This window comes from Diabrotica undecimpunctata, chromosome 10, assembly GCF_040954645.1.
Source record: "Diabrotica undecimpunctata isolate CICGRU chromosome 10, icDiaUnde3, whole genome shotgun sequence".
NCBI classification, from domain to species: Eukaryota; Metazoa; Arthropoda; class Insecta; order Coleoptera; family Chrysomelidae; genus Diabrotica; species Diabrotica undecimpunctata.
This window is the reverse complement of record NC_092812.1, coordinates 77045648-77057699: the sequence shown is the minus strand read 5'-3', so window position 1 is coordinate 77057699 and position 12052 is coordinate 77045648.

Genomic DNA, 12052 nt, shown 5'->3' with positions numbered 1-12052 from the left:
GAGTAGATCTTGCTTTTCTTCAGTGGTAACACCATGTCTCGCTTTACCGGTACCTCCATAGGCACCCATGAATTCCTCAAACGTGAGGTCAGACACATCTTGGACTTGGTTTACTTCCACTTCTTCATCTACGTCGTGGTCACCTTCGAAAGATGCCAACCGGTTATGGTGTACTATCATCGGCTTTCCCCTCGGAATCTTGCTTATTCGGTAGATGACATCGTTGATCTTCTCCATGATGAGGTATGGACCTTCCCAAAACTGCTGCAATTTGGGAGAACAACCTTTTCGCTTCTTGGGATTATACAGCCATACTTTGTCGTTCTTCTTAAAGCAACCCTTTTCGGCTTGTGTATCGTACCGTTTCTTCATTCGGTCGCTAGCGATCTGAAGGTGGGAACGGACCAACTCATGTACATCGTCCATTCTTCTTCGTAATTCGATCACATAATCTTCACCTGCTACATCTTCTCCAGGTCGACACCCAAACTCTAGATCACAAGGTAGTCGCATTTCGCGTCCGAATAGGACTTTCGCTGGTGTCTGGCCTGTTGATTCGTTAACAGCAGATCTGTAGGCCATTGTGAAGAACGGAAGGTATTGGTCCCAGTCTCGCTGATGATCGGACACCATCTTTGTCAAATATTTGCCAACTGTCCTATTCATCCGTTCTACCATACCATCAGATTGCGGATGATATGCTGTAGTTCTTGTTTTCTTCATGCCTAGTCTATCACATATTCCTTGGAATAGATCGCTTTCGAAGTTCCTGCCTTGGTCACTATGGATCTCCAAAGGCACTCCAAATCGGCTGATATATTCTTGGATCAACTTATCTGCAACGGTGGCGGCCTTCTGGTCTGGAAGTGCGTAAATCTCGACCCACTTACTGAAGTAATCCATTACTACCAGCATGTACTTGCCTCCATTTTCACTTTCTGGAAATGGCCCAGCGATGTCCAAAGCTATTCTTTCAAACGGGCTTCCAACATTATATTGTCTCATAGGAGCTCTCCTTTTTCGGTAAGGCCCGTTACTCGTGGCACAAATAGTACATTTCTTACACCAGTCTTTTACATCGTCGGAACTGTTCATCCAATAAAACCGTTCCCGAATTCGCTGAAGGGTTTTCCTTACACCAAAATGCCCTCCCGATGGACTGTCGTGTAACTGACGAAGTACTTCGGCTATTCTGCTCTTTGGGATCACCAACTGTCTTCTCTTCTCTGAACCGTCATCATTTTCCAGGACTCGTTTAAGCAAGCCATCTTCGATGATAAATGAGTCCCACTGGGCCCAATACGTCTTAACTACTGAGCATAGGTTTGATATTTCCTGCCAAGGTGGTCGACGGTTTTCCTCTTTCCATTTTCGGATTTTCTGTATAACTGGATCTCTCTCTTGTTCTTCCCTTATCTTAGTAGGCGTCCAGTCGTCGTTGACAATCGTCGTTCTTAGCACTGCTGCTTCCTTGGATTCCGTTTTGTTGCAGTGGGAACACTCTGCGGGGCATGGCCTTCTGGAAAGAGAATCAGCATTTCTGTGGCTAACTCCGGCTCGGTGCTCAATCTTAAAATCGTATTCTTGGAGTCGTTCGATCCACCTGGCTATCTGACCCTCTGGATTCTTAAACTGCATCAACCACTTAAGGGCGGCATGGTCGGTTCGGATTAAAAACTTCCTTCCATAGAGGTATTGATAGAAGTGCTCTACTGATTTAACTACTGCTAGAAGTTCTCTTCTCGTGACGCAATAATTCCGCTCAGGTTTTGAAAGAACTTTACTAAAATATCCGAGGACTCGTTCCTGTCCTCCTTGAATCTGAGACAGCACTCCTCCAATTCCCACATTACTTGCATCCGTATCTAAGATGAACTCTCCTTCTGGCAGTGGATACCCCAAAATTGGTGCTGTTATTAAATGCTTTTTCAACGTTTCAAAGGCATTTTGGCAGTCTATATCCCAGCGGTATTCTCTTGCTTCCTCTGTAAGTCGCGTTAATGGCTTAGCGATATCTGCAAACTTCTTAATAAACCTCCGGTAGTAAGTACATAGTCCAAGAAAACTTCTCACTTGATGTTTGTCAGTTGGTTTTGGCCATTCCTTAATGGAATCGATTTTTCCCTTATCCACGGCCACTCCTTCTTTACTGACTATATGACCCAGATAATTGACTTTACCTTGAAATAGCTGGCACTTCTTGGGGTTTAGCATCAATTGGGCAGCTTTAAGTCGATTAAAAACGTTTTCTAAATTCCTCAAATGATCTTCGAATGTCTCCCCCAAGACGATTATGTCATCTAAATAAACCAGGCATGTTTTCCAAGATAACCCTCTCAACACATTTTCCATAAGCCTCTCAAATGTCGCAGGAGCATTACAAAGTCCAAATGGCATAACGTTGAATTGCCACAATCCAGATCCTGTGGTGAAGGCTGTCTTTTCTTTATCGACTGGGTCCATTTCTACCTGCCAGTATCCAGACTTCAAATCTAAAGTAGAAAACAATTTACTTCCAGCCAATGTGTCCAATGTGTCATCGATCCGAGGCAGAGGATAACTATCTTTCTTGGTAACGTTGTTCAGCAAACGGTAATCCACACAGAACCTCGTCGTTCCGTCTTTCTTCTTAACCAGGACCACCGGAGAGACCCATGGACTCGTAGAAGGTTCTATCACCCCGTCTTTCTTCATTTCCTGAACAATCGTTTCAGCTTCCTCTCTCTTCGCCTGTGGTAATCGTCGAGCTGTTTGACGAATTGGCTTAGCATTACCAGTATCAATTTTATGCTTAACAACGGTAGTTCTTCCCGTCTTTCCTCCTTTCGGTACGAAAATATCACGATACTGCCGAAGAAATTCCCTTAATTTCCTTTTCTCCATCTGATTTAGAGACTGTCCTGCAACTGCAACCATTTGGTCGAATTTGTCGTTGGAATTATCAGATGTTGTCGCCTGACGAATTATGGATGTCACAGGTACACAAGTTCCTACTTTTGTCTCTTTCTTTATGGTCACTGGGTAGTCGTTGACATTGATAAGTCTCACAGGAATTTCTTTAGCCGAAGTCACCAATTCCTTTCCAATTATGATTCCACGGCCAACCTCATCGTCGTGGTTCCAAGGCTCCATCATAACAGGTCTCCCTTCGTCTACAATTCCCTGTAGTCGCGCTACTATGATCGTTTCGCTTCTCGCAGGCACGACTGTATCTTCTATAATGGCTGCTTGCACAGTGTTGTCATTATGTGGATGGAGAAATACCTCCTCGTTGCCAACTTTGATTACCTTATTCTTAAAATCCAATTGGAATCCATGCATATTCATTACGTCCATTCCTAATATAACATCCTCTTCGATGTCAGCAACTATAACAGTATGGACAAACTTTTCTGCTCCAATTCCCAATTGTACCTGGATTTCTCCATGAATGTTGGCATTTTCACCTGTAGCGGTCCGAAGTCGCAACCTCGTTGGTAACAGTTTCTTTCGGCTGTTTATAACTGTTGGACGTATAATGGTTCTGGTCGCTCCGGTATCCACCAACAACGTATGTCTTTTACCATTTATTTCTCCATCTACATATACACTATCTTCACGACATTTCAAAGAAGCTATTAGTATAAGAGGGTCTTTGGAAAAGTTCCGGGTCGAAGCTGCTCCCCTAAAGCCAACTCGTTCTGGTTTTCCTGATGGTGAGTTTCTTGATTTTATGGTCTTCGTTTTCTTGCATGTAATAATTTTCATCATATTAACGAGCTGGTCAAGTTTATCTTCATCTCCTTCCTCTTTTACAGTCCTAACTTTACTGTATCCTCCAGAGGCCTGCGTAGCTGACTCGTATTCGAGGGCGGCGGATAAGACATCGACCAGCGTCTTGTGACGAGCTAATCGTAGTGTTCTCTGCATTTCATGATCACGAAGACCATCAATAAACGTTTGAACGGCCAATTTTTCCATCATGTCTTCGGGAGCTGTTGGATAAGCATATCGTACTAATCTGGCAATATCTACCTCATATTCTTGAAGAGCCTCATCTTTCTTCTGTCTACGATTTTTAAGCTGTGACTGATATACATGCTCCAAATGTTCGTGGCCATATCGCATATTTAACCTCTTCTTCAGTTGTTCGAAATCATCGGTCTCCTCTACGGCTATGGTCTGAAGCACATCTAAGGCATCTCCTCGAAGAGCGATAGTCAGGTTTACCGCCTTTTCTTTTTCAGACCATCCATTTGCTCTTGCGGCTGATTCGAACTGTTTCATGTAGTTGTTCCATGACGATTTTCCATCGAAAGTTGGGACTTTAACATGAATAGAACCTCCACTTCCTTCAAATTTCGGCCGTGTCTCCAACTTACATTTCGTCTCGTCTTCTTTTATCTCCACTGTAATCGGATTGTTACCTCTCTCTGCTGTCCCTGTTTCCTCCATCTTCCTTTCCATTTCTTTCATCTTTTCTTCGAAGGCCAACATATCGGCAGCAACTTGATTTTTTAACGAAGATATTCTATCGTCGAGGGCAGACATCTCAGAAGTGACTTTAGAGATTTCCGAAGAGATGTTAGCAGAGACTTTGCTTTCCAGCGAAGAAATCTCGTTAGAAACTTTGCTTTCTAAAGAAGCGATGTCGCCGGATACTTTGTTCTCCAATTTCGAAATCGACGAGATGACAGCATCATGTTTGTCTTCAAATATATAAGTCTCTGGATCTAGTCCTTCTTCTAGCAAAGCGTTCTTTAGTCGTTGGACTAACTCAGCCTTTTTTCCGGTGGAAGATAATTCTCTGTCTTCAAGATGTCTTCTTAAATTAGTCACTGTCAGCTCATAAATCGTAGCCATTTTCACAATTTATTTTACGTATTCACTTGTATTATTATTATAAGTCTAATTTATGTTCGATCCCACTCTGACACCATTTGTTGTGAATTTATTAATTGTTAAGTCTTTAATTTATAATGTCTTGTTCTTATCTTAATTCATTAAAAAGCACAATGACTGATATTTATTTATTTTCACTAAACATACATAATTTATTAAAAAGCGAACGTAACATTTTATCGCGAGCGCGTCGTCCGAATTAACTGTCTTCAAAATAAAAGTTCCTCCATATTTATACGAAAACAGCTGCTCTAGAATCCCATGGATTTTGACCTCAATTGACCTGGTTTCGCCTCGAATGGACAGGCCTAATTCCGGAAGATTCGAATGGGACCAGTTTTTTTATTACTTGGAGTTTATGCCAGCTATTCGAAAGGTCTCGTATATTCTAAAACAGAACAGCATTAGTCATAATATAATACGGTTATTTTTAGGCCAGGATTTTTATCGTAACAATAGTCTATCAGTTGTGGATAAATTCTAATCTAGTATTCCATTCAATTCTAATAAGTTTTTGTCAGAGTGAATATTTTATATTATGCTAATAAATCACAATTATTTTAACTAAAATTTCATATTTTCTGTCAAAACATTCGTAAATATGCATTGTACAAGAAAATAGTTTTAGAACGTGTAAAATGATACCATCTGCGCAGATAGTGCTGACCAGAGCCGTTCTTAATATATCTGCCGTGCGGGTGGCATTTTTAGAGTAATTTGGCCGTCCTTCCCAAACCCAACCTTCCCAGAAAGTTTATGAGCATTTGTAAATAAAAAAGTTAAAATAACAAAATTCTAAGAAAGGTACGGAGTTTATTTAATATAATATAATTTTACAACTTACTTGCAATATGCTATAATATTAGGGAATAAATGCATAAATATAAATAGAGGACAGGATGTTAACATATCTACTAATAAGTTATACAGTAAACTTTGCTTTCTAGCCTTTCTTTAATGCAAATGTTTTAATAATGTCAGACACATCTATATTTTCTGAAATATCCTTTTCAATAGTAATGATAAATAAGTCTGAAAGCTTTAAGCCTTTTTATTATCGTAAGTTTCGAAAAGCTTCTTTCCCCACCAGCTACTTTCACAGGTAATGTTAGAAAATCAGTATGGAAATTAGTAAGTTTTGAAATGGAAATGGTGTTATTAGTTGATTACATTCAATGCGTTCATTTCTGTCGAAATATAAGATAGGGGAAATGGTAGTAAGTAGGCGAACTTAAGACTAATATTCAAATTACGCTTCTTTTTTCAAATTAAAAATATTTATTTATTGATATTGTGAACTCTACTTGTCACAGTAGTCAACCTACAAAATAACATAGCTATAAATAGCTAAAACTTTGTCATATAATTAAACAAAAAGAAAAGATCCAATCATCATCATCTCATCCACATATGTTGATAAGTTGACGTACTGATTTGATGAAAAATTCTTTTAATTAAGTACTAAAATTAAATTAAGTAAAGTCCTCTAATTAAGTTAGCAAAAACAGTTTATTTTCTTAATTCTAATTGTAACAAAACTCGCACACCCATTTTCTGGCCTTCGCTCTTTTAAATTTAGATCCGTGCATTCAGAATGAGCCCATTTAGAGCATGTGTCACATCGAAACCATAACTCGTTGTTTTTGCCTTCTTCATTGCAAATCAAACACACTTTATCGTCTTCTTCATTTTTTGGATCTATATCGTAATCACAGTCATAAGATATTTCTATTGAACTCTCTGAAGAAGAAGAATCGAATAACTGTCGTTTTGTGTTGTCTTTTGTGTTATTTTTTCCTATATTTTTTTAATTTGTATTTTTTTAGTGGCTTTTAGTTTCTGGGGCTTTTCAACCGACGTCAATTTTTTTTTCGTTCTTTGTCTAGTTTTTCCTTTTGTTTTTCTTACAGGGAATCTTTCACAGGTGTGCTGGAAAGGATCAGAGAAGGTAGTTTTTTTCTACAGCGTTTATTTTTTATGATTGCTTGAGGTACAAGAAGTAAACCAATTGTCGTTTGAATTTTCTTGGTTGGGGTTCGTGAAGGCTTCATTAAATTACAAGTTGAAGGGGAAGGCAGGGAATGACTGTCTATTAGTGGCGACGACTTAGCGATGTTTACTCCAGAAGTTGAAGGCGCTGCTTTGGCAAGATTCACCTAGTTGGCAAAATTCTCCTATTGGCGTTGAAGTTAATTCTCTTTCTGTTGTTTTTGATGCTTCAAAATCAACTTCGGTGAATAATTTTAAGTCAAATGGTTCTATCTCAGTGGCTCTAAAACCTATTATGACATTTGCAACCGTACTTGCAAGAAGTATGCTTGTATGCTTTACCAAAAATGGAGGCTATATCATAGAGTAATATTTTTAGCGAGATTATTTAATATAAAGTTATCACACGCTCTGGTATATGCAGCTTTCAAAGGCACATACAGTGACACATCCAGTGGCTGTATTCCGTGACTTGTGTGGGGTGGAAATCAGATCATAGAAATAAAATTTTCGCGGCACAAGTTAATAACTTCTAGGGTGACATGGCTAGCGTGGTTGTCCATTAACAATAGTATTCTATTGTTCTGACTGGGTCTAGCATGCTGGATAAAATGGTGTAGGTATTTTATGAAATTTTCTGAAATCATCCAACCTGTTTCATGTGCAACCCCAACGAATCCAGGTGGCGTATTGGCCATATATGCTGGTTGCATTCTCACTCTTGTGGAAATTAAAAATGGTGGTATACAATTCTCACTGGAATTCATGCAATAGACGGCTGTTACATTTGGACCTCTTTCTGACGATAACACTTTTACAACTCGAAATTTTCCCCTTGGTGTTATCACTTTAGGATTCTTAGTAGCAACAGTAGAAATACCGGTTTTATCGAGATTATGAATTTGGTTTGATGTAAAATTGTATTTCTTGTAATGTCTTTTAATACGTTAAAGAACTGAGAAACATTTCGCTGATTTGAAGGACATAAACCTGGCAATGGACGTTGAACGTTTGGGGGTGTAGAGTTATGTTATAGAGGTAGCACCTTTTATCGGAACGACCACATCGAGCGTCATAGACGGGAGATGGTTCTTGATAACTGGTCCTCATAAGACAGCTAACTCTCACTTATGGCTCCACGTGCCACACCCCGGGCAACTGCATTGGTCTGCAGGCTAAACTAAGTGAGGGTAGCCAGATATGGCGAAAATTTTACCGAGCAATTGCCGGTATAAGCTATCTCCCACTTGCTGACCAACGGCTTCGGGCGGATGAGTTGGTAAGTGGTAGGGCACTCTTTTGTCCTGGAGTTGGGAAATCGGCTCCGAAGGCGAATGAACCAAAATTTGGCCAACGGCATAAGGATGTAGAAGGCAAGGGGAAACCACTACATTAAAGATCCCTATGGATTTCCTCAGGAAAATTATCATGGCTTTCGGTAGTGATAAGGAATATGTTACTGATCATGGACTTCGGAAGTCAAGATCCGGCAAGGGAGGATACTTAAACTCAGAATGCAAGGCCTCCCAGGTCGACATCATGCGAAATCCTTGCAACAACAAAACAGTTTTGAAGAGTAAAACACCTAAATTGAGATGCTTACAAATCGCCACCTGGAACGTTAAAAGTATGTACGAAAGTGGCAAAGCACATAACATCGTAAAAGAAGTCAAGAGACTCAAAATCGATATAATGGGTATCAGTGAAACTCATTGGCCCAACTCGGGAGAATGTAATATCCTAGACCATGCAATGTACTATTCTGGTAACGATACCCCTAAACACAATCATGGAGTTGGAATAATCGTTGCACCTCGTTTAAAATCGTCAATAAAATCCTATATTGCACTATCAGACCGAATGATTCTTTTACAGCTGTATGCGTCCCCATTTGATTTGAACATAATACAGATATACGCACCTACAGCTGACAAAGAGGAAACAATAATGGAAGACTTCTACGAACAACTAGAAATCTTAATTAAGGCAACCAAAAAGAATGAAATAACACTTATAATGGGAGATTTCAACGCGAAAGTAGGACGAGGCAAAACAGGAAAGGTAGTGGGAAATTTCGGACTTGGTGAAAGAAACGAAAGAGGAGATCGTCTAGTTCAATTTTGCCAAGAACACAACCTAGTACTTACTAACACTCTCTTTAAGCTCCCGCACCGTAGACTCTATACCTGGAAATCACCGGCAGACTCACCTGGTAAAATAATCAGAAATCAAATAGATTATATCGCTGCACCAGTCAGGTTTAGAAACTCCATCAAAGCCGTAAAAACTTACCCGGGTGCGGACGTAGCATCAGACCACAATCCGGTGGTATGCAAGTTTGAAGTAAAGTTAAAAAAGACAAATGTAAAGAACAGGCCCGAAACGCTAGATATTAGGAAGCTTTCCAACAATAATATTAAACAACAGATGCAGGAGAATTTAAATACCGAGATATCAAAAATCCTTAAAAATAACAATGAACCGCTGGAAAAGTGGAGTGAAATTAAAGAAGAGATTAGGACTTCAAACACTAAGTTTTTACTACCTGATAAGAGAAAAAAGAAAGACTGGATGACTGCAGAAATCATTGACATGATGGAAGAGAGACGGATATATAAAACTAAAGATACTGCCAAATACCGCGAAACCCATAGACGAATTAGAGCTGAGATAAGAAAAACTAAAGAGAAATGGTTCTCGGAGAGATGCGAAGAAATCGAACAGTGCGAAAAGGTATACGACTATCACAATATGCATAAGAAGATAAAGGAACTCACAACAAAGAAAAGCTACAATATTTTATCGAAAGGGCTGTGCGATGATAATGGAAATCTACAACTAGACCCCGACAAAATAGTTAGAATCTGGGAAACTTATGAGGAACAACTGTTTAATGATGACCGTCCTAGTGGGTATACACTGAGCAATGATGATACTGGCCCTTCTATTCTAAAATCAGAAGTGGAGAATGCTATAAAGGGTGTTAAAAATAACAAAAGACCAGGCAACGATAACGTATACGGGGAAGTATTGAAAATGCTGTGCGAAACAAACAGTCAATTTCTAGACTCACTCGTCAGACTCTTTAACAATATTTATAACTGCGGGGAGTTTCCTGAAGACTGGCTAGAGTCAACTTTTGTTGCCATACCGAAAAAACCAAAAGCAAAGTCTTGTGATCAACATCGGATGATAAGTCTAATTAACCACATTTCGAAGACATACACCAAGGTTATTTACAACAGAATAAGCAAAAAATGCGAGGATAACATTGGAGATTCGCAGTTTGGGTTTCGGAATTCTCTTGGGACAAGAGAAGCACTTTTTAGTCTACAGGTACTCATCCAGCGCTGCAGAGATATGAACAAAGACGTGTACATATGCTTTATAGACTACGCAAAAGCATTCGATAACGTAAAGCACGAAAAGATAATTGAAGTTCTCCATAAGATCGAGAACTACAGAGACATTTGAACAATAGAGAGCCTCTATTGGGGCCAAACAGCTAAAGTGAAAGTAGGATCTACATTGACCAATAAAATTGAGATCAAGAAAGGGGTACGACAGGGCTGTATCTTGTCTCCTATTGTCTTTAATATATACTCAGAAGAAGTATTTAAGACAGCGCTGGAGGAAAGCACAGAAGGCATAAAGATAAATGGAGAAATAATTAATAACATAAGGTATGCTGATGACACTGTGATTCTAGCAAGTAGCATGGAGGAACTGAGTTGCCTAATGAGTAAGATACAAAAAACAAGTGCACAATACGGACTCAGACTAAATATCACAAAAACCAAATGGATGTTAGTAAGCAAAACCCAACAACCACCACAGCAACTGATATTAGACAATGAAAGAATGGTACACGTGGATTCGTACATCTACTAGGGAACAACAGTTAACTCAAATTGGGATCAAGCGAAGGAAATACGTATAAGAGTAGAAAAGGCAAGAGCATCGTTCACTGGCATGAAGCAAATTTTCACCTCTAAAAGCCTCACCCTACCTCTCAAAATTCGACTTCTGAAATGTTATGTATTCCCGGTTTTGTTATATGGAATGGAGGCGTGGACAATGACCGCAACATTGATGAAAAAAGTAGAGGCCTTCGAAATGTGGGCTTACCGACGTATATTACGTATATCCTGGACTGAGCACGTGACCAACGAAGAGGTACTACGCCGGATAGGTAAAGAGAGAGAGAGGTAGGAATAAGTATAAAGAAAAGAAAGTTGGAATACTTGGGTCACGTTATGAGACATAATAAATATAGAGTACTACAACTGATCGTTCAAGGGAAAATAGACAACAGAAGGGGTCCAGGGAGGAGAAGACACTCGTGGCTCCAAAACTTGTGGCAATGGTTCGGATTGTCATCTGCTGAACTATTCAGATCTGCCGTAAACAAAGTCAGAATAGCCATGTTGATTGCCAACGTTCGGAACGGACAAGGCACATGAAGAAGAAGAATGGACGTTGACTTGGATGTTCTTAGTGATAATTTGTATTTTTTCATAAACCACTCAACAAAATATCGATCTGCTTTTTTTTTGCTTTGTTGAATCTATTAGGGATTTTACGTGTCTCTGCGTAGTCAAAAATTATTCTATTACACTGTTTTTTGGTAAGACCAAATGCACGTTTATCAACATCAATATTATATTGTCGTATTTCTTCTAGCTGTTCATCAGAAAACGTATTTTTGAAATGTCATGCGTTGGACGGAAAAACCTGAAAATATATTCTTAAGAAAGAAAAATGTTTTGAAAAGGGGATGTAAAAAAAATTGGATTTTTTTTACCTAAACTGGGATTCCAACCAGGACCTTTGATACGAATCCCAGTTTCTAGGTCACAACTTATTTTTAATTAATTTTTCACTCTCAAAGCCACACATTTTCCTTTGAATTTAGGGAAAGTGTTAAATACTTATTTATTTTGAAATTTGAAATAGATTATGGGCTGTTTTTTAAGTTACCTCATAGGGATACTTCTGTAAATATCTTCGTAAAGTTGGTTCTGGTATGTTATACTTTTTAGCTGTCGAATTCACGCTTTTATGATTATTTCTAACATCGCTAAATGCTTTATTCATATCTCCTTTTCGCCAAGATTGTCGATTTGTTTTGCGTACATATATTCTGCCCATTTTTATAAGCTAAAAACCCCACAAAAATCAT